At 37.6% G+C, this 24,646-nt stretch overlaps 1 long non-coding RNA gene across 1 annotated transcript in view; it reads left to right on the top strand.

Moving 5' to 3' along the window:
• The first annotated feature begins 6,001 nt into the window (after nt 1-6,001).
• The window catches only part of LOC129532130 (uncharacterized), a 37,955-nt gene continuing 19,310 nt past the window's right edge, over nt 6,002-24,646 (top strand). Inside the window, exons 1-3 of the long non-coding RNA XR_008677758.1 lie at nt 6,002-6,098; nt 7,492-7,613; nt 8,295-8,432. This is a non-coding gene — a long non-coding RNA (uncharacterized lncRNA). The remainder of the gene's footprint in view (nt 6,099-7,491; nt 7,614-8,294; nt 8,433-24,646) is intronic.

Below are 24,646 nucleotides of genomic sequence, written 5' to 3'. Positions count from 1 at the left end.
TATTTAACATGTATAAAACTATGCTATGCTTTTTATTAAATTCCCATCTTAAAAAAAAGTGTCCCAGCCTGGGCAACTTGGTGAAACTCTGTAATTTTGTACAAAATTTAATTTTTGTAAATTCTGTACAAAAAAAAATAAAAATTAGCCAGGTGTGGTGATGCATCCCTGTAGTCCCAGCTACTTGGGAAGCTGAGGTGGGAGGATTACTTGAGCCCAGGTTGAGGCTGCAGTGAGCTGTAAGCATGCCACTGCACTCTAGCCTAGGTGACAGAGCAAGACCCTGTCTCAAAAAAAAAAAAAAAAAAGTCACTGATAAAGTTTTTGAATGTTGACCCCTATATGCCCTGTGGTTTTTATTGTGTGAGTTTACATAATGGCGTAATTTGTAAGAATGGTTATCTGCCACTTTAGCAGAACTGACTGACCATATTTTATCTTGATTCAAAATGCTGCTTTATGTTTTATTATGTTTCTATGTGTACTTTTTCTATTTCTGGACATTCAATTTTGTTTCATTGTCTGACTACTCATATGCCAATGCCATATTATTTTAATTTTTGAGGCTTGATAATGTTGTAATATCTGGTAGAGGTAGTCCTTCTTCCTCCCATCTTCCCCTTACCCACCATTTCTATATTTCAGGGGTTTCCTGTTCTGTTTTGACTTCCCTATCTTTCCATATGCACTTTAGAATCAATTTTATTAGCTCTAGGAAAAAAGTTGTTGATTATTTAAATAAAATCACATTAGATCTGTGAATTAACACAGAAAGAACTGACATCTTTGTGATACTGAGTCTGCTTCTTAATGAAATGGCTCTAGAAATTTGTTCAAGTCTATATTTGTGTTTTTTTTCAGAAGGGTTTTAATGATCTTTTTCTCATGGAGGATTTTACATTTCCTTTTTAAAAAAGTTTTATCTTATTTGTAATTGACACGTAATAATTGTACATATTTGTGGGTACAGTGTGATGTTTCAATACATGTATACAATGCGTAATGATCAAATTAGGGTAATTAGAGCCCGGTGCGGTGGCTCACGCCTGTAATCTCAGCACTTTGGGAGGCTGAGGCATGTGGATCACCTGAGGTTAGGATTTCAAGACCAGCCTGGCTAACACGGTGAAACCCCGTCTCTACTAAAAATACAAAAAAAAAAAAAAAATTAGCTAGGCATGGTGGCGGGCGCCTGTAGTCCCACCTACTTGGGAGGCTAAGGCTGGAGAATGACGTTAACCCGGGAGGCGGAGCTTGCAGTGAGCCGAGATTGCGCCACTGCACTCCAGCCTGGGCGACTGAGCAAGACTCCGTCTCAAAATAATAATAATAATAATAATAATAATAATAATAATAATAATTTCCAGGCATAGTGGCATGTGCCTGTAGTCCCAGCTACTCAGGAGGCTGAGGCATGAGAATCACCTGAACCCAGGAGGTGGAGGTTGCAGTGAGCCAAGATCACACCACTGCACTCCAGTCTAGGTGACAGAGTGAGACTCTGACTCAAAAAAAAAAAAAAAGAAACCAAAGTGAGGATAATTAGTATATCCATCATCTCAGAAATGTGGTGACAACATATAAAATTCTCCCTTTAGCTATTATGAAATACACAATATACTGTTGTTAACTATAATTACCATACTATGCAATGAAACATTAGAAAGTAATCATCTTATTTAACTATGACTTTCTACTTGTTGACCAACCCTCTCCATTCCCTCTCCCCCTCCTCTTTGCAGCCTCTGATAACCACTACTCTAATCTCTACTTGTATGAGATCAACTTTTTATTAAGTATATTTTTAGCATTTTATATTTTTGCTGTTGTAGTAAACAACATCCTTGTTTCCATTATATCATTTAACTGGTTGTTGTTTTGATAAATTCTATGGATTTCTGTATATTAATTTTATATTCTGCTACCTAAATAATATACCTGAAATCTTATTGTTTGTAGTTGTTTTTCCCATTAATTTTTTTGGCACATGCAGGTATATACCATATAATATGATTTTTATGTTATTAAGCAATGGAAAGCAATTAGGACATTTTTCAATTCACAGGCCCTAAATAGTTTCTCTTTCTTTCTTTCTTTTCTTTTTTTTCTGAGACAGAGCCTTGCTCTTGTCCTCCAGGCTGGAGTGCAATGGCGTGATATAGGCTCACTGCAACCTCCACCTCCCAGGTTCAAACGATTCTCCTGCCTCAGTCTCCTGAGTAGCTGGTATTACAGGCGCCCACCACCACGCCTGGCTAATTTTTGTATTTTTAGTAGAGACAGGGTTTTGCCATGTTGGCCAGACTGGTCTCAAACCCCTGACCTCATGATCCGCCTGCCTTGGCCTCCCAAAGTGCTGGGATTACAGGCGTGAGCCACTGCACCCAGCCATATTTTCTCTTTCTTAATGGCATTACAACTAATACATCCTATACAATCTGAAATAGTACTTGTGATAGTAGGTTTCCTTCTCTCATTCTTGCCTTCAAAGGGGTGCTTCTGGTATTTCCTTATTATATGCTCCTGGCTTTTGTGCTGCGATATATTAAGAAAGTTTCTATCTATTCCTATTTTATTAGGAAGGAGTATAGAATTCCTGGGTTGAACTGAGATTATTTGATAAAATGGGCAGTCAGAGATGTACAGAAAAATTGATTTTGTATATGTTGTAAGGAAGGGGTCCAGTTTCAATCTTCTGCATATGGCTAGCCAGTTATCCCAGCACCATCTATTGAATATAGAGTCCTTTTCCCATTGCTCGTTTTCGTCAGCTTTGTCAAAGATCAGATGATTGTAGGTGTGTGGCCATATTTATGGGCTCTCTATTCTGTTCCATTGGTCTATGTGTTTGTGTTTGTACCAGTACCATGCTGTCTGTAGCCCTGTAGCATCGTTTGAAGTCAGGTAGCCTGATGACTTCAGCATTGTCTTGGGTATTCCGGCTCCTTTTCGGTTCCATATGAATTTTAAGATAGTTTTTGTCTAGCTCTGTGAGGAGTGTCATCAGTACTTTGATAGGAATAACATTGAATCATTTGGGCAGAATGGCCATTTTAATGATATTAATTCTTCTTATACATGAACATGGAATGTTTTTCCATTTGTTTGTGTTATCTCTGATTTGTTTGAGCAGTGGTTTGTAATTCTCATTGTGGAATTCTGTCACCTCCCTGGTTAGCTGTATTCCTGGGTATTTTATTCTTTTTATGGCAATCGTGAATGGGAATTGATTTGACTCTCAGCTTGGTTGTTGGTGGTGTATAGGAATGTTAGTGATCTTTGTACATTGATTTTGTATCCTGAAGCTTTGCTGACATTGTTTATCAGCTGCAGGAGCTTTTGGCCAAGACTATGGGGTTTTCTTGATATCAAATCATATTGTCTGCAAACAGGGATAGTTTGACTTCCTCTCTTCCTATTTGGATACCTTTATTTCTTTCTCTTGCCTGATTGCGCTGGCCAAGACTTCCAATACTATGTTGAATAGGAGTGGTGAGAGAGCATCCTTGTCTTGTGCCACTTTTCAAGGGGAATGTTTCCAGCTTTTGCCCATTCAGTATGATGTTGGCTGTGGGTCTGTCATAGATGGCTCTTATTATTCTGAGTTATGTTCCTTCTATACCTAGTTTATTGAAAGTTTTTAACATGAATGGATGTTGAATTCTATTGAAAGCCTTTTCTGCATCTATTGAGATAATCATTTGGTTTTTATCTTTAGGTCTCTTTATGTGATGAATTACATTTATTGATTTGCATATGTTGAACCAACCTTGCATCTTGGGGGGAAGCCTACTTGCTCATGGTGGATTAACTTTTTGATGTGCTGTTGGATTCAGCTGGCAAGTATTTTATTGATGATTTTTATATCAACGTTCATTATTGATATTGGCCTGAAATTTTATTTTCTGTTGTGTCTTTGTCAGATTTTGGTATCAGGATGATGCTGGCCTCCCAGTGAGTTGGGGAGGAGTCCCTCCTCTTCAATTTTTGGGATAGTTTTAGTAAGTATGGTACCAGCTCTTTTTTGTACATCTGGTAGAATTCGGCTGTGAATCCATCTGGTACTGGCCTTTTTTTTTTTTGGTTGGTAGGCTATTTATTACTGATTCAATTTCAGAGCTCATTATTGATCTGTTCAGGGAATCAGTTTCTCCCTGGTTCAGTCTTTGGAGGGTGTGTGTGTCCAGAAATCTATCCATCTCTCCTAGGTTTTCTAATTTTTGTGTGTAGAGGTGTTTGTAGTAGTTTTTGGTGTTTATTTTTATTTCTGTGAGGTCAGTGGTAATGTCCCGTTTGTCATTTCTAATTGTGTTTATTTGGATCTTCTCTCTTTTCTTCTTTACTGGTTACTTTTTTCAAAAAGCCAACTCCTGGATTCATTTATCTTTTGAATGGTTTTTTTTTGGTCTGAATTAAAGACTTAAATGTAAAACCAAAAAGTATAAAAACCTTGGAAGACAACCTAGGCAATACCATCCTGAACATAGTAATAGGCACAGATTTCATGAGAAAGATGCCAAAAGCAATTGCAACAAAAGCAAAAATTGACAAATGGGATCTAATTAAACTAAATAACTTTCGTACAGCAAAAGAAATTATCAACAGAGTAAACGGATAGCCTACAGAATGGGAGAACATTTTTGCAAACTATGCATCTGACAAAGGTCTAATATCCAGCATCTATAAGGAACTTAAACAAATTACAAGAGAAAAACAACCCCATTAACAAGTGGGCAAAAAACATGAACAGACACTTCTCAGAAGAAGACATGCATGTGATCAACAAGTATATGAAAAAAAGCTCAACATTAGTTATCATTAGGGAAATGCAAATCAAAACTACAATGAGATACCATGTAATACCAGTCAGAATGGCTGTTACTAAAAAGTCAAAAAATAACAGATGCTGGAGAAGTTGCAGAGAAACGGGAAAACTTATACACTGTTGGTGGGAGTGTAAATTAGTTCAACCATTATTGAAAGCAGCATGGAAATTCCTCAAAGACCTAAAAACAGAACTACCATTTGACCCAGCAATCTCATTATTGGGTATACACCCAAAAGAATATAAATCATTCTACCATAAGACACATTCATGTGAATATTCATTGTAGCACTATTCACAATAGGAAAGACATGGAATCAACCTAAATGCCCATCTATGACAGATTAGATAAAGAAAATGTGGTAAATATACACCATAGAATACTATGCAGCCATAAAAAACAACGAGATCATGTCTTTTGCAGGAACATGGATGGAGCTGGAGGCCATTATTATTAGCAAACTAATGTAGGAACAGAAAACCAAATGCTTCATGTTCTCACTTATAAGTGGGAGCTAAATAAGGAGAACTCATGAACACAAAGAAAGGAACAACAAACATTGGGTCCTACTTGAGGGTAGAGGGCGAGAGGAGGGAGAGGAGCAGAAAAAATAACTATTGGGTACTAGGCTTGGTAGCTGGGTGACAAAATAATCTGTACAACAAACACCCATGACACAAGTTTACCTATGTAACAAACCTGCCCGTGTACCTCTGAGCCTAAAATAAAAGTTAAAAATAAATAAATGAAAACATCAAAATTTTTTTAAAAAAGAAAATCAAATGACCCATTAAATCATGGGGTTGCAACCTAGGGAACTGATTAACATTGGTTGAATACATGTTGTCTGCTAGGATTATTATGCACGTTAATAAAATCATTGAAACAAAAAACAAAACAAAAAAGATGTACAGAAGAAAGGTAAGTAGAAAGTATTCCTCTTGAACTTCTTATAAACAGTTGTGAAAATGGAACTTCTTCAGGCACATGACTTTGAATCTACCATTGAGTTTGTCTTCTGCCTCACTATGATCAGAGGTGGCAATTCTGAATAGTTTAAGAAGGAGTCTGTTTGTGGGACAGGAGTGGGTGGGGTGGTGGGGTATATATATATATATATGTATCTGTGAATGGGATTAATAAATGTGATTCAATATATAATTTTATTTTGTCCTAGGCCCTGCATTCTAAGATTTCATATTGGTAAGGACGATACTGGCTTTTTATTTGCCAGTTCTACATTAACAGCTATCAGATTATTATAAATTTAAGGTAAGAACACAGATTAAATAAATAGCAATTTAATGAGATAATTGGGGAAAAGTTTACTGGAGGCTGGGACCCTGTTTCATTGTGTTTGTCTATGGTACCTAACAGAAGGCACTATGGGCACTTTAATAAATATCAGTGTATAGAAAGGACTGAATCATGAGGCAAGTTTGAAAGCAATGCAACTGCAGTTGTGTCACATAGTGGTTTAGTGTATAGTGTAGCACAGTGTTTTAGTACATAGATTTTTGGTGCCAGATTTAAGTTCAGTTCCTGGCTATACCACTTACTGTGATCATGGTCAAATTCTATACATTTTCTATTCCTTAGCTTTATCATCCATACAAGCAGGGCTGTTAATTTCTACCTCATATTTTACCATTAGGCTTAAATCAATTCATATATATATATATATATATATATATATGAAGTTATATTACCTATGACATAATAAGTACTCTATAAGAATCACTATTTTTATTGGATTGTAAGTTCTCCCTAGTTTTATGGCTGGATGTTCCTGTTTATGACCACTTTTTAGGGTGATCAGCCTAGAAAATACAGATGAGCTGATTTGTATAAGCAAGAAATTAGGGTGTTTTTCTTATACTTAAGGTTTCCTATTATAGTATTCTTGGCTTTTATTATATCAGAGCATATATCTTAGAAATTTGGGTTGAATAAGCAACATATTTAAGGCAATTCTATTTAAAGAATTCTGAGATAGTCATGTTTATACATGACTATTTTAATTTATATAAAATTAAAATGAAATCTTAAATGGAATTAGATTACAATATACTCAAAAATTACTTATTTAAAATGTTTAATATTATATTGAAATGCTGCCCCAATATACTACATATTTTAAGTGACACATTTTCTGAAAAATAATTCTCTCATGATTTTTTATTGTTTAACTTTTCTTAGCATGCTATTGTCTACATCTAGATGTATTGAACTAAAAGGTAGACACCAGTAAAAAGAAGTGGAGTCGTATTTCTTACCTCTTTGTGCTTCGTAAGAGGTGCAGAAACACAAGAGATCCATGGAACATTGTCTTTCAACACTTATACCTTTCAATAATAACACATTTATTTTGATTAATTTTAATAACTCACATGTTCAGATGAAGACAATATCAAAAAACTTGAAATTTTAAGCTCAGCCTAACATATTGATGACAAAGTCATCAATCTGAAACAATCAGAATTATAGAAGTCACCATAGTGGCTTAGGCAATGATATGTCTAAAATGGCATGTGGCTAATGATATAATGGCATATCTTCATTAATATTTGGTAGCAACTGGATTGCCACAAAAACATGTGAGGACCCTTTTTCTGTTGTATTGTCATTCTTTTATACCGGAAAAATTACTCTGCTGTTTTCTAAGAGTCAATCCTGGAGTGACGTGAGTAGCAGAATGCCAAGTCTATGAGTCGCTTGATAACTACTGGACATGCACATGAGAATATGACGAGGATGGTGCCTTAGAATGGGGATTCTCAATCTGAGGTAGGAAGACATGATGAGCCACAAAATTCTTATTACATATTAAAAGGAAGATTAAGAATTACTGATAGAATTCAGATTTGAAGGGGCATATGGTGTAAGTTTAGCCCAACCAAAGTGGAAATGTTAACAGAAGGACGTGGCAGGCATCCTACAGAGGCAGCTTATCATGAATGCTGCTCAGCTTACTTTCTCAGAGAATCCAGAAGTCACTACAATAGTTGTTACTAATGGCTGGTCAATCTGCTCCAGGAAAGGCTGCCCACATTTGTCTTTTTGATGGCTTCCAGCCAATCAGCTTACCAAAGAAAAGTTAAACAAAACACACTGCTCTCAGATAGTCTATGTGTGTTTTTTCTACCCTGTCTCTTTCTTTTATAAATTCTCTTTTTGTTATATTTGTTGACAACTGTTTAATGACTGACTCTCTTTTATGTCAGTAACCTTTTGTGTGAATACTAACTAAAGGTTTCTGAGTTATTTGTCAACAGTCCAAATTCATGATATCTCACACTTTTGTAATATTAGGCTGGTGAAAATAATTGGGGTTTTTGCATTAAAAGTAATGGTAAAGTAATACTATTTTAAGGTGCCTACATGCTGTTTTGTCAAGTAAAATATGTTTATATAAAAACATTAACAAATTGATAGTAATATTTTAATGTGTATTTTCTCAACCAATAGGTAACAGTGGGAACAATTACCATATAACTATTGAAGTGTTTAACTAGCCAGTATTTTAAAAAATACTTACTACATCCTCAGCATAGTCACTGAAGAAAACTAGGGATCCAAGAAAAACATACCATTTAAAAATAATTGGTAAGTATGCTATTTAGCATGAAAAATTAGTTTGGACACTAAATGTTCTAGCAATTTAGAGGAGAGGTTTAGCGGGCAGAATTTGAGGTGGAGCTGGAGTAAGGGGAGTATTGTGGGGTGTATGGTCACTAAGAAAGGAGAGGGCATTTTAGAAAGTCACGGCCCGGCACGGTGGCTCAAGCCTGTAATCCCAGCACTTTGGGAGGCCGAGGTGGGCAGATCACGAGGTCAGGAGATCGAGACCATCCTGGCTAACATGGTGAAACTCTGTCTCTACTAAAAATACAAAAAATTAGCCGGGCGTGGTGGCAGGCGCCTGTAGTACCAGCTACTTGGGAGGCTGAGGCAGGAGAGTGGCGTGAACCTGGGAGGCAGAGCTTGCAGTGAGCTGAGATCGCGCCGCTGCACTGCAGCCTGGGCGACAGAGCGAGACTTGTCTCAGAAAAAAAAAAAAAGAAAAAGAAAGTCACAACTACCCCACCAGAGCAAAGCTGCAAATGATGCTAGTAAGGAAGGGTCAAGAAATGTACCTATCAGGAAAAATGGGGTTTGTGTAATTTGAGTGCTGGTCACTCAAAAGCGTGATCCAGGCCGGGCGTGGTGGCTCACGCCTGTAATCTCAGCACTTTGGGAGGTCGAGACGGGTGGATCACGAGGTCAGGAAATTGAGACCATCCTAGCTAACGCGGCGAAACCCCGTCTCTACTAAAAATACAAAAAAAAAAAAAAAAAAAAATTAACCAGTCGTGGTGGCAGGCGCCTGTAGTCTGAGCTACTCGGGAGGCTGAGGCAGGAGAATGGCGTGAACCCTGGAGGTGGAGCTTGCAGTGAGCTGAGATCGCGCCACTGCACTCCAGCCTGGGCGACAGAGCGAGAACACCGTCTCAAAAGAAAAAAAAGTGTGATCCATAGACTTGCAGCATAACCATCACCTGGGAGTTTATTAGAAATAGTATGGCTGGGCGCAGTGGCTGGATGCCTGTAATACCAGCACTTTGGGAGGCCAAGGTGGGCGGATCACTTGGGGTCAGGAGTTTGAGACCAACCTGGCCAACATCGTGAAACCCCATCTCTACTAAAAATACAAAAATTAGCTGGGCTTGGTGGTGTACGCCTGTAAAACCAGTTACTCGGGAGGCTGAGGCAGGAGAATCACTTGAACCCAGGAGGCGAAGGTTGCAGTGAGCCGAGATCACACCACTGCACTCCAGCCAGGGCGACAGAGCAAGATTCCATCCACCACCCCCCTCCCCTCCAAAAGAAATAGTGACTCTCAGGTTCCACCATAGTCCGACTGAATTAAAACTTCCACATCAACAAGATTTCTCAGGTGATACTTATGTGCCTTAAAGCTTGAGAAACATTGGTAGGTGATTGGTTTCCCAAATACTGGTCACCACACCAGGACCATTTGGCTAAATAAGAATGTCTGGAGAGCTTGTTAAAAAGAGGCTTCGGCACCCATCACTAGAGATTTTAATTCAATTGGTCTGAAATCCAGGAATATTAACAAGATCCCCCAGGTGATTGTGATGCATCATTGCCCTAGGCCTACGACAATCTAGCCCAACTTTGACTTGATCTAGTTCTAGATAAATGATTCTCAACCTTCACTGCACATGAGAATAGCTTGGAGAGCTTTTAAAAGCTATTGATAGCTGGGCCTCACTCTGAGATATTCTGATTTACTTGCCCTGTTGTAGAGCTCAGGACTCTATATTAATTTTTCAAGCTTCCTAGGAGTCTTTAGTGTGCAATTAAGGATTGAGAAATACTAGTCCTTGTAAAACAGTTAAATGGTTTAGGTGGGAACAACTGAAGACTTTGGAATTTTTTCTCTAAACAGGTGTAGGGTAAACCCCCTGAGTACATTTTGATTCAAGAAGCCAAAAAGAGACCCAGAGCCAGCAAACGAGACATGGGGTTGTACTGGGCACTTATATACAGGGGAGAGAGAATCCAGTGGTGGTGGGCTGGACAAGATATCTGCATGGCCCTGTGGCAGTGAGCTGGCCAGGAAAACCATAACTGCTTGCAAACAGCTCGTGGTTTATATAGCATTTTTACTTAACACCATCATCCCTTAATGACCTGCACCTGGCAACCTTCATGTGCTCCAAATGGGCCCGTGTGTGGCCCATGTTCCCATGGGATGCTCCGAGGGCTCAGATGTTCCTAATAGACAAGGAATGAATCTCTGGGTTGGCCACTCCCGGATTCCTTAGCTCAGAACACACACGCAGGTGTGTCTGCCATATGGGAGCATTTTCAGGGTATGCTTATGTCATTGCTATCAGGGTGTTTACCATACACATGGTGTAAAAGGTGGATTCAAAGGAGAGAGTTAAGAAGTGTGGGAACCACCTATGATAAGGCAGTCAAGAGCTGTGCGAATAGAATGTAAAATACAAGGGATTATAAATAGAATTAATGACGAAAATATGAGTGATGGGGAGTTCATTAAAAATCTTTAATCAGGAAGATGGGAAAGAAATAACATGCTTAATAGGGAAAAATAGTCTAGCGAAGGTTGCTGTTTTAAAGAAGGGTGAGATCTTAACAAAAGGTAAAGTCAGAGAAGAGACTGAAAATAGAAAACAAAACAAACTTCCAACTTTTAATACATGGAAACTAGCAAAATTCAACAAATTTTCCTTGACTGGTGGGAATATTTGTTAAAAGGTGGGTTAAAAACCCACATCTGCGAACAGTCTTTGACTTTGTCAAAACAATAATTCCCATCACTTTAATTAAGCAACACCTGACCCTACTGGGCTATTGTATTAAAAGTCACACCTAACAAACAAAATGGGCCAAAACAAGTAGTATCCCTTTGTTCTGAGGAATGATCTTTGGAGTCCTGTAAATAGTGTGTCTGGGGTGAGTGAAGGGTCAGTACACTTAATCTTGCCTTATTAAAGGTTATTTGGTCTTTTCAGTCTAGAATAGCTTCTTTGGGGGAAACAGTTAATTCAAAGTTCAACCTTCCTGAAAGGCTGTTTCTCCCCTCTATCAAAGGCCTCTTGTAAGGAAAATGGATATGCTGTGGTCAAGAATAGGCCAAGATAAACATCCAGTACAGCATGATGAGTGGGATTGGAGCACAGGTGCACAATCCCATGCATTATGTAACCTGTTTGTTAAGCTCATACTTGGCTCTGAGCCACTGTTGTCTGTAAGGAGTGTAACTGCCCTGCTGCCACCGGCTCCCACGAGGCAGGAGAGAGAGAGAGTAAAGCTGCTGACTCTGTAAGAGAGAGCCAGAGCTAACCACCTTGCAGGCAGACAGCGAGGAGCCAGGAAATGGTGCGTGCTCCAGGGAGTGCAGCTGTATGCGTTGGGGCAGCAGGAGCCGAAGAGCTGGCTGCTGAGAAGGGCTGTGGCAGGAGCAGGCAGCCGAAACAAAGGCTTGTGCCCAGAGAGAGAATAAAGCCATATTTCACCTGACTGCAGCCCCCTGAGTGTTCTTTCAACTACCTACCAGTCATCCACCAACTCCCCCTTGAACCTCAGTTTGGGCTCAAACCTGACATCTCTCTTCCCTTTCCTCCATTTCTGGAGACTGTCTAGGGGTGTGCATGTGTGTGTGGCTTACTCTTGGTTACTTTTGGTGGCCACTATTGGTTTTTTTTGCCTTTTTTTCGGTCTCATGCTAGTCTCCACTGAAGTGAAGTTGATTGGTCTGGTCTAATCTTGCAGAGGTATGCTTATAACACTCATCTGTAAGTGCTCTCTGCCTAAGTCCATGGTTCCTACCATTTGTCACTGTTGTGATGTGCCTGCCCCATATCTCCTGTCTTGACTGCAGATCTCTAGTTGTCCAGCATCCTTCTCAGCACTCCTACAAATCCCACATCTCTGAGCCCTTGGGAATCATAAGTCAGCTGTGGAGAATTGGTGCTACCTCAGGCTACTCTTAAATACTCACTGCTCTCTGATCATGGACTAATACCTCTCAGCCATGCTACACTGAGAAGGACAGAGCAGCCTCCCAGATAATTTTGGATTCCTTCTCCACCCATTTAGGAATCTCTTTTCCCTTTGACTGAAGTCCATGGGTTGGGAAGGGTGTTGCATCTTCATCAGCACCATCCCACTTCCCTACTTCAATCCTTTCCCTTAGCAGACTCTAATATCTCTGGTGGGACTTCCTTGATATTATATCTCAAGTATTCTTTACACTATGGCTTCTAATAAAGCCCTATTTTCAGATCCCAAGGGTTTACTTTTCATTTGAAAGAAAGAGATTTTGGAACTTATAAAATCTCTCATTTTGGGTTGCAGTTTTGGAAGTTGAACATTGACATTGTTCTGTCTTTTCCAGATACAGCAATTCTAATCCCTCTGTGACAGAATCTCTTCTGTTTGGACTGTTGACTCACAAAGCCTAAAATATTTACAATCTGGTCCTTTACGGAAAATGTTTGTTGACTTCACATGTGCAGAAAGGAATCTAAAAGTTTAGGACTCCAAAGACTTCGAACAGGAATGATTTGTTATATGGGTACTGTGTCCCTCTACCCTCAACTGTATTGTCTGAGGAGACTCAGAGGATACTCCCTTGAAAGCAGTGAGAAACACATTAGTGAGGGGAACACCCACACTCTGAAGAACACTGTAGTGGCTCTCATATGTAAGCCACATATGATGGTGGGAAATACCACCATTGTGATGGGTTCCCTGATTCCAATAGGGATGATGGGACCCTGAAAGAGCAGAGGCCAATGGACAATACTTAACTGCCAAAGATAAAGCAGCCATATTTGTTATAAAGGCTGGCAGATTCTGATTACTGTAAAGGTAATCAGACTATTTAGACCTGCAGGAATTTTTGGTAGTGACTAATTGACCATGTGGTTACCAGAAATGAAAATGATGAGCAGCCTACTAAAAAGCTGCTTAATTTATAAAACAGAAACTGCAGGTCTGGTGGCTAAAAACCTGACTTGAGCCACCTAGTGGAGAGTGATGGATTTCTATGTACTTTTTAGAGCTAAACCAGTTCACAGGTTAGAACCCCCTGATTCAAGGGGAGGCCAGGTTCTTTTGAAGAAGGGTGCTACAGCAGAACCAAATATAGAATGTAAAATTTCCCCTGATTCTTTCCCAAAGGGTGACTTACTAGCAGGACTGTGCACTGGGAAAAAGGAAATACCTAGACCGTGACTGTGTACTGGGAAACAGGAAATACCCAGACTTTTCAGATATTCCTAGACACTTAATATGAACTGATGCTATTCCTGGGCACTCCAAACCTGCTATACTGTACCAGTCAAATGGGAGCTTATGGTGGCCAGGTGATAGACAAAGGCTTAGATAGAGGTAGAAGTTAGCTGGTAATTTCTTTCCTGGTTCCTGAATGTAGAGTTGCAATAGGCATACTTGGCAATTGGCAAAATCTCTGCTTCTTGCTACCTTGTCAAGCTTTACCCCTTTGAGTATGTTATTGTCTATAATTTTTTTTTTTTGAGACAGAGTTTTGCTGTTGTTTCCTAGGCTGGAGTGCAATGGCATGATCTCAGCTCACTGCAACCTCTGCCTCCCGGGTTCAAGCGATTCTCCTGCCTCAGCCTCCTGAGTAGCTGGGATTACAGGCATGCGCCACCACACCCAGCTAATTTTGTATTGATGGGGTTTCACCATGTTGGTCAGGCTGGTCTGGAACTCCCGACCTCAGGTAATCCACCCGCCTTGGCCTCCCAAAGTGCCGGGATTACAGACGTGAGCCACCACACCCAGCCGCTTGTCTATGATTTTTTAAAAAATGTAGTAATCTTTAATTCATTAAGCCAAATTTATGTGTGTTTGTTAATTTAAGCATGTATATTTTTTGGGGGGATTTTTTTAAATTTAATTTTAATTTTAAGTTCTGGGGTACATGTGCAGGACGTGCAGGTTTGTTACTTAGGTAAGCATGTGACACAGTGGTTTGCTGCACCTATCAACCCATCACCTAGGAATTAAGCCTTGCGTGCATTAGCTATTTATCCTGATGCTCTCCCTCCCTGCCGACAGGCCTCAGTGTATGTTGTTCACCTCCCTGTGTCCATGCGTTCTTATTGTTCAGCTCCTATTTATAAGTGAGAACATGGGGTGTTTGCTTTTCTGTTCCTGTGTTAGTTTGCTCAGAATGATGACTTCCAGCTCTATCCATGTTCCTGCAAAAGACATAATTTCATTCCTTTTTATGGCTGCATAGTATTCTATGGTGTATATGTACCACACTTTCTTTATCCAGTCTATCATTAATGGGCGTTTGGGTTGATTCCATGTCTTTGCTATTGTAAATAGTGCTGCAGTAAACATGTGTGTGCATGTATCTTTATAATGGAGTGATTTATATTCCTTTGGATATATGCCCAGTAATGGAATTGCTGGGTCAAATGATATTTCTGGTTCTAGATCTTTGAGGAATCGTCACGCTGTCTTACACAATAGTTGAACTAATTTACATTCCCACCAACAATGTAAAAGCATTCCTGTTTCTCCACAGCCTCACAAGCATCTATTGTTTCCTGACTTTTTAATAATTGCCATTCTGACTGGTGTGAGATGGTATCTCATTGTGGTTTTGATTTGCATTTCTCTAATGATCAGTGATGTCGAGTTTTTTTTCATATGGTTGTTGGCCACATAAATGTCTTCTGAGAAGGGTCTGTTCATGTCCTTTGTCCACTTTTTGATGGGGTTATTTCTTTTTTTCCTGTAAATTTGTTTAAATTCCTTGTAGCTTCTGAATATTAGGACTTTGTCAGATTCCAAAAATTGTCTTCCATTCTGTAGGTTGCCTGTTCACTATGATGATAGTTTCTTTTGCTCTGCAGAAGCTCTTTAGTTTAATTAGGACCCATTGTCAATTTTTGTTTTTGTAAGCATGTACATTTTTTATGACAAGAAAACTTCTGAAGTCTTTTCTACTGAAAAGTTAAAAGTGAAACTGAAAAAATCTGGTTTATTGTAGTTTATCAATTTTCTATATGTTTATAATTTTTCATAACAGAACCGTTTGGAAAAAACAAAGTTTGATTTGATTAAAAATTTTCAAGAACATTGTTTATAAACTTTAAAAGAAGATGTCCTAACAACTACCCTTGACAACAGCTATTGTGTATTTTGAGTTTACTTTTTTTTGAGAAAAATAATTGTGCCACATGCCATTATTGTAATATGTATTGTTTTAAGCCCAAGAATGAAAAAGAGATACTATTATTTGACTTACGTATCTCATTAGAATAATTTCAAAACAGAAATCACTTTGGCTAGCACTTTCTTGGCATTATGAAGCCTTTGATATTTTTGATCCAGAAGTTCCATGGATCCAAGTGCATTCATTAATTAGAACTCGTTTTAGGGTAGGGATATTTCTTTCTGCCAGACACCTGGTTATTTAGATGGGCAATGTTGTCTTTCTCTTAAATGTTAAACTCAATCACATTCCCTCCTTCCTTCCTCTTCAAACCAAAGGAACCACTATTCTGTATTTGGTACTTAACATTTTAAGCCAAATGCATTGTCATTATTTTAATCACATTTGTATTCATCCCATAACAAGATAGTGGAGTTTCAAAACTTCAAATAAATATTAGTACTTTAGTTATCCTTCTGCCACTGTGAGGTTTTCCTATTTTAGTACATGTGGTTCTGTGTTACTCTTTTTATAGCCATGTGGTTTTCCAAAGTATAAATATACCACAAATTACATACCTTTTCTGTCATTGATGGGCATTTATGTTGTATCCAAATGTTTTACAAGTAATGTTTGTATAATAATCCGTGGTCATATTTGCAAAAATTTCTTTGGCAGCAGAACTGCAAGTTATTGGGTCTGTGCATCTTCGACTTTATCAGATGTTCTCAAATTGTTCTCCAAAGTGATTTGCACCAAACTATACACTGGTTTACTATTACTTGATTTTTAAATTTTTATTTATTGGATGGATGTGTAAAAATTCTCACTGTAGCTTTCATTAGTGTTTCCTTCATTACTAGTAAAGTCAACTACTTTTTCCAATTTTTGCCCATTATTCTTTTGGACTGTTTTTCTTACCAAAGTTTTTAAAAATATATATTTGGGATATTAATCATTTGCTATATAAAAGGGTTTCAGATAAGTTTTCTTAGTCTATGTCTGGTCTTTTCACTTTAGAAAATGGGGACTCTTAATGTTCAAAAATTTTAAATTTTTATAAATTACTTATGGTTTATTTTAGGAGATCTTGTAGACCTTTTTTCTTTTTTTTTAACTTTTAAGTTCAGGGGTACATGTGCGGGTTTTTTATACAGGTAAACTTTTGTCATGCGGGTTTGTTGTACAGATTATTTTGTCACTCACATACTAAGCCTAGTACTCATTAGTTATTTTTCCTGATTCTCTCCCTCCTCCCACTTTCCTCTCTCCACTAAGCCCCAGTGTCTGTTGTTCCCTTCTATGTTTCCGTGTGTTCTCAGCATTTAGCTCCCACTTATAAGTGAGAACATGAGGTATTTGGTTTTCTGTTCCTGCATTAGTATGCTAAGGATAATGGCCTCCAGCTCCATGCATGTTCCTGCAAAGGACATGATCTAATTCATTTTTATGACGGCATAGTATTCTATAGTATATATGTACCACATTTTCTTATCCAGTTTACCATAGATAGGCATTAAGGTTGTTTCCATGTCTTTGCTATTATTAATAGTGCTGCAATGAACAATTGCATGAATGTGTCTTTATGATAGAACTATTTGTATTCCTTTGGGTATATACCCAGTAATGGAATTGCTGGCTTGAATGGTTTTTCTGTCTTTGAGGAATTGCCACACTGCTCTCAACAATGATTGAACTAAATTACACTCCCACCAACAATGTATGTGTTCCTTTTTCTCTGCAACCTTGCCAGTGTCTATTATTTTTTGGCTTCTTAGTAATAGCCATTCTAACTGGTGTTAGATGGTATTTCATTGTGGTTTTGATTTGCATTTCTCTATTGATCGGTAATGTTGACCTTTTTTTCATATGGTCATTGGCCTCATAAATGTCTTCATTTGAGAAGTGTTTGTTTATGTCTTTTGTCCACTTTTTAATGGGGTGGTTTGTTTTTCTCTTGTCAATTTGTTTCAGTTCCTTATAGTTGCTGGATATTAGACCTCTGTCAGATGCATAGTTTGCAAAATTTTTCTCCCATTCTCTAGGTTGTCCATTTACTTTGATGATAATTTATTTTGCTGTGCAGAAACTCTTAATTTTAATTAGATCCTATTTGTCAATGTTTGCTTTTGTTGCAATTGCTTTGGTATCTTCGTCATGAAATCTTTGACTGTTTCTATGTCCAGAATGGTATTGCCTAGGTTGTCTTCCAGGGCTTTTAGAGTTTTACATTTAGGCCTTTAATCCGTCTTGAGTTGATTTTTGTATATGGTGTAAGGAAGGGTCCAGTTTCAATCTCCTGCATATAGCTGGCCAGTTATTCCAGCACCATTTATCGAATAGGGAGTCCTTTCCCCACTGCTTGTTTTTGTCAACTTTGTCAAAGAACAGACAGTTGTAGATGTGCAGGCTTATTTCTGCGCTCTCTATTCTGTTTCATTGGTCTATGTGTCTGTTTTTGTACCAGTACTGTGCTGTTTTGGTTACTGTAGCCCTGTAGAATAGTTTGAAGCAGGGTAGTGTGATGCCTCCAGCTTTGTTCCTTTTGCTTAGGATTGTCGTGGCTATCCGGGAAAAAGTTTTTGTGTTTTTTTTTTCTTTTTTTGTTTTTCAATTTTTAAGCTCTCCTATATAAAAATTTCCTTTTATATGTAGGTTTTTTACTTATCTTGAGATAACTGGAAAACCAGTTATTAACAAACTTTTTTTTTGGATATTTCAACTTTTCTTTATGGTGAAATATCAAGTTTCTCAATACATACCTGTTTTTGGTTCTTTCTTCTGTTCTATTTATCTACTTCTGAGGTCATAGTATACCATTTAAACTGTATTATAAGTCTTCATGTTAGGTAGGGTAAGCCCCCTCTCCCCTATCATATTTTTTGTATTTTTTTTCAAAATGGTTTTGGCTATTAGTGGCCCTTTGATTTTTTTCATATAAATTTTAGAATCAGCTGGTCGAATTAGTAAAATTTTCTTTGGATTTTTAGTTGAAACTATATCAGTTTTAAAGATTAATTTGGGCAGAATGTGTGTCTTTATGTGAATTGGTCTCCTTTAATGTAATTCCGTAAAGTCTTACAATGTCTCACATATCCTTTGCTACATTTATTTCTAGGTACCTGACATTTTTGTTGCTATTATTACAAAGGATATTTCTTAAAATTATATTATACAGCTATTTATTGCTAGTTTAGGAATATATTTGGTACATTACATCCAATTAACTGTAATAATTTGTCTATAGTTTCTTGTAGGATTATTTTGTAGGTGGTCACATTGTCTGATAATAATGTCAATTTTTATTTCCCTCATTTCCAACCGTTCCATATTTTTATTTTTTCTTGTTTAGCTTCATGGTTAGGACAACCTCTAGAACCACATCAAATAGCGTAGTGATGGGGGGTACTCTGTTTCTACTTTTAATGGCAATGTTTCTAACAGTTCACCATTAACCGTAGTCTTTGCTTGTAATCAGTGGTTGAGAATTTGTCTTTGATTCCAGCACCTAACGTGGTATCTGATATATAGAAGGTGCCCACTGAATAATTATTGATTTAAATTCTATTATTCTTTCTAGTATATGTGCATATATTAGGTAAGAGCATTTCTGTCAGGCATAAAAATCTCAGAAAATTATACGCCTAAATGCACAGTGATTAAAGTTTGCAATCTGGTGTAGCATCTTCCAGAGGAGATGTCAACTTGAATATTTAAGAATCTTTTTAATCTCTGTGATAAACAGGAAGAAATTACTCTGCAACTGAGGAGAATTGATTTATGACAAAATTGTCATTTTTAAACATCTGTTAATGTCAACTCACTAGGCGTAAACATTCAAATGTCAAACATGTCATTCAGAAGCTACGTTTTTGTGTATGCCTTCTTCAAAAACAAAAACCAATACTAGGCATTTGGAGAGGGAAGTCAGATTCCACAGTTCTGCTACTGTCTTAGTTTTCTATTGCTATGTAACAAATTATCACAAAGTGAGAAGCTTATAACACTGCTAATGTATTATCCCAGGGTTTCCAGGGCGAGGAGTCTGGGTACGGGTTAGCTGAACTCTCTGTTTGAGTCTTAAGGGCCGCAATCCCAGTGCCAGCTTTGCTGTGGTTCTTATCTGGGTTTAGGGACCTTTTACAAGTTCGTTCAGGTTGTTGGCAGATTTTAATTTCTTGCAGCTCCAGGACCGATGTCCATGTTTTCTTTCTAGCTGTTGTCTGGGCACCTCTGTAAGCAATTGAAGGCCACCCCTCTCTGTAGACAGCTTGCAACATGGCTACAGTATTTGCTTTCCTTCTCTTAAGCCAACCAGAGAAAATTCTTGCTTTGAAGGGATCACCTGATTAGGTCAGAACAACTAAGGTAACCTACCTTTTGATTTACTCAGTTAACAGATTTGGGACCTTGATTATAGCTGCAAAATCTCTTTTGTCATGCAATGTAACAATGACTGGAGTGAAATCTTATATTCATAGGTTCTCCCCACACACAAGGGAATAGAGTTATACAGGATGAGGGGCAATGGGATCATTTTAGGATTCCGATTATCACAGATCCCGCAGTGTGTCACTCTCCTCTTTCTTCCACTCTCTCAGAGAAGCATTTTCTTTCTTGTTTCATGGCATCATCTTAAGGTGTCAATGAATCTCTCTCTTTTCTAAATATTTGCATATACCTTAAACTGCCAAATGCCTTACATTGATAGCATGGTTTCAGCCTCATTTCTTAGGTAAGGCTGGGGACCATCTTTTTCATGTGCCCTTCAGTAGCTGGATAATTTATGAATTTTAATCCAAGAGCTTCTGAGTTTCACTGGTTTACAGCTGATGTTTCGGTTATATTCAAAGCCACATGTATACACACACATCCAGCCATGCCCATGATATATTTGGTAACTTATTGTAAAGTTTTACTAATGTCTTGCTGTTAGTCAGCAATAATTTCTGGTATAATTTTATTCTTTTGCAGTTTGAATATGTTAGAGTGTTTACAAAATTATGACAGCATTAGAGAATCCTAAAGTGACAGAAAAAACATTTTCATAGTATTTTGTTTTACCTTTGAGAGATGTGGTTTTTATTATTAATACTTACATTTCTGTTTATTAGTAATACCTACATTTATAGTTTACAAGGCATCATGCTACATATGTGTCTCATAATGCTTAGCAGCGATGTTATAAGTGAGGAAAGGAATACCAAGGTTGGTGATTCCTCAAATTATGCAGGTAGAATTGGGTAGAACTGGGAATCCAACCAAGGAATTTTGAGTTCAAGCTCTTTCATATAACCTTTTCACTACCATATGAGTAGAAAGAGTTTATAAATATATCTCATGTTTTCATAAAATAATAGAGACATAACTTTATAGAATTGGAGGGATATCATCTTATTTTGTGCAACTCTGAACTCATTTCAAAGAATGACTCTTTCATTTACCTCGAGATTTATGTACAACTCTTTATGAATTGGTTTTATTTCTATTATGCCCTATCATTTATAATTTGGCATATGATTCCTGTCTGCTTCATGTTTTCCTTGTATTTTTATGAGGCTGTAAATCTTATTTATAAAGGGAACAAATGTAAAATAGTCCAGTTAACAGATTTATTCAAGGATTTCTCAGCCTTTCACACTTAGACTATTCCTTAACAACATTTCATTGTCTAGAGACAAATTTCCTAAGAAAGAATGAAAAAATATTCAGAATAGAAATATTCATGAGGTTTGGAGATTGATGAAGACATTCTGCTTGGCAAGAGGCTTTTGTTAAGTAGATGGAACTTACAAATAGAGAGATGGACGGTATAAGTGGGTCGATATCAGGTAACTTTTAACATTTAATTATTTTAAATAGGTAATATAGGCAGATTATAAATTCAAATAGGTAAAAAGAGTGTAGTAAGAAATGAGTTTTTCTTTCAATTCCGTGTTCCAGTCCCTGTCAGTAGTATGATGGCTTGCAGTGAAAATTTGCAGAAATTTCATCCTTTTTCAAAATGGGAAAAAAGATTTGCCAGTGTTTGAAAGTAATAGAATTTAAGAAGGAGTGGGAAATGGCAGTAAAGTGCACTTGTATGCATACGAAGAAAAACTTCTGGACATCTCATATCCAAAAGAATTTTACCCTTGAACTGATAAAATGTTGAATGACTGAGAGAACTTATACTATTTGTGTACATGATTGCTATATTCAGCACAAAATGACAAACATTTCTCACTTATTGAGCTGCTTCTACCATGTTCTTGTTATGCTTATTAATAGAGTACCACTCCTTCAATCATCTTTACTTGGGTTAGTCTCTCAGTTACACTGTGGAATCCACCTATGCTATGTCATTATAGAATCACGATGCTGTGGGTAGAACCGCATCACTTAAAAAGATATGTTGAAGTGCAAACCTCTGGAACTTGTGAATGTGACCTTAGTTTTGAAACAGCATCTTTGCACATATAATCAAATTAAGATGAGGTTAAGATTGGAGTAGGCTCTAAATATAATGACCAGTGTCCTTCTAATAAGGCCATATGAGGGCAAAGGTGCACACAGAAAATACCATATGATGGCTGGGACAGAGATTGGAGTGTTACAATTGCAAGGCAAGGAATGTCAGGGACTGCCAGTGATCACCAGAATCTAGGAGAAAATCATGGAAGAGATTCATATGTAGAGCCTTCAAAGGAAACCAGCCTTGCTGATTCTTTGACTTTGGATGTCTAGCCTCTAGAAATGGGAGAATATTTTTCTGATATTTTAAGCCATGTAGTTTGTGGTACTTTGTTATGGCAGCCCTAGGAAACTAACAGAGGAGGAAAGGCAGGAAGAAATCTTTTTTTTTTTTTTTTTTTTTTTTTACTGAGAAGCTGTTTATGTGCTAGGTACTATGTGATACACACATTATGTCATTACTGTTCTTCTCACAACTGCCTTGCAGGGTAGATATTATTCCCATTTTATAGCTACAAAACCTCAGGCTGAGAAGTCTTAAATAAGTTTTCCAAAGTTACACAGTAAATGGTCTCTATCTGATACAGAAGCCATTATAACACATTATTGCTGATGATCTCTCATCTACAAAGGGACAGCTAAACTTAGAGATGTTTTTAGCCACCTGGGGCTTCCCACATGGTTGATTTTAGGAGAATTGGAAGCAAAAAATATACCTCCTACTAATGTCTAAAATTTCACTATTTTTCATTATTAATGTTTATTTTTACAATGTAAATATTCCTAGAAGAAATAGCATATGCCCATGGAAACATAAATTTATCAGGTGTTTTTGTTATTTTTTTCTGATGTCACAGAAGCTCTACAGCTTAAGACCGTTGGATACATGGTGAAAAGATGGGCATGGATTAGTGAAAGGTATAGAAAGAGAAGGTAGAGTAGCAATATAAAATAAATCCTGCCCACTTAGGATTTTGCTAAGGTCTGGCAAGTATTTCTTATATATTTGTTTATCCTTAATCACTTTTGTTGTTAGGGCTGACATCATCTTCACTGGAGATTTATATTTGTAATAGTGTTAAATATAAGGACTAAGTTGGAATATTTGGTAGAGTAGGACAATAAAATATATGTCTGACACATTACTTGGCTCAAGCAACTATATGATATTCTAAATGCGGTTGAAAAAATTTAACATAATATAGTTGTGTTGTTTGTTTTGGGTTTTTTTTGAGACGGAGTCTCGATCTGTCACCAGGCTGGAGTGCAGTGGTGCGACCTTGGCCCACTGCAACCTCCACCTCCCGGGTTCAAGCGATACTCCTGCCTCAGCCTCCCAAGTAGCTGGGACTATAGGCATGCACCACCAAGCCCAGCTAATTTTTGCGTTTTTAGTAGAGAGGGGGTTTCACCATGTTGGCCAGGATGGTCTTGATTTCTTGACCTTGTGATCTGCCCACCTTGGCCTCCCAAAGTGCTGGGATTACAGGCATGAGCCACCGCACCTGGCCAGTTGTGTTTTATTCTGCATATAATACATTTTTACTGTAAGGAATTTAGAAAACATAGATAAGAGAAAAGAAGAAAATGACTAATCACACCATCCTAAGTCTGGCAAAGCTCTATTTCAGTGTGTGTTTTCAGGACATATTGTATGAATACTTAAAAATTAAATGAGATAATACCAGCATGTAGTTTTGAACTATTGGAAAGTTTTCAAATAAAATAAAAATAAATGAAGGAATACAAATATGGTATGCCTAATACAGTTTAATGATTATTTGAATTTCTGCAAATAGGCTTTTCTTGTTTTAGGTACAGCTACTCATTGAAGACTAAGTAAAAGGACATTTTAAAGATTCGTTTCCATTTTCTGCAGAACTTAAAATCTCATCCCAGGGCTCAGAGTAGAGTCTGTCTTACTTTATTGGTCATCAGTCCATATTCCTGATACCTCATCCAGTATAGCTAAGTGATGAAAGTGATGATTTTCTTTTGCTTTTCCCATCTTTCCATTTTTATAGTTTCAAAGTGAAATTATAGAATGTGCATTATAGCTAAATCACAAGTTGGCTGCTTGACAAAAGTAAGATAGAGTCAAACCACTCAGATTTTTAGAGGTTTTGATTGTAATGAATGTTATTTTCTTTACTATCAAATATAGATCTATACTTCATTTCTAAATCTGTACTTCATGTGTCTCAGAGGTCTTTTAGAAGAAAACTGATGTGTTGGTGCTCAGTGGAATGATGAGAACTCCTGGGGTAATGTGGTATCATGATGGCTAAGAATCTTACCTGCAGTGGATTGCACTTGCAGCAGGTAGAAGGTAAAATACTGGCAGCTACAGTAATAGAATGATGTGGGGGAAATAATAAGGACTGTATAATTGTCTGGCCTTTGCTAACTGCTTTAAAAGGCTTGATGAAGGATAACCACAGGGTCAGGTCAGCCAACCATCAATCAGGACACTGTGAAACCCAGCAGGCCTTCAAGGCAGTTTTTGAAGTGATCTTTATCTCCTGCAGCCAGAGAATAGATTGGGACTGGAATTTAATTGTCAGGGTGGTCAAGTTGCAAGGGAGATGGAGTGAGAAGCCTTGGCAGGTTTCCTAAATTAGATTCAGGGCTCAGA

Source organism: Gorilla gorilla, chromosome 11, assembly GCF_029281585.2.
Source record: "Gorilla gorilla gorilla isolate KB3781 chromosome 11, NHGRI_mGorGor1-v2.1_pri, whole genome shotgun sequence".
NCBI classification, from domain to species: Eukaryota; Metazoa; Chordata; class Mammalia; order Primates; family Hominidae; genus Gorilla; species Gorilla gorilla.
This window is presented reverse-complemented; position numbering and strand designations above follow the sequence as displayed.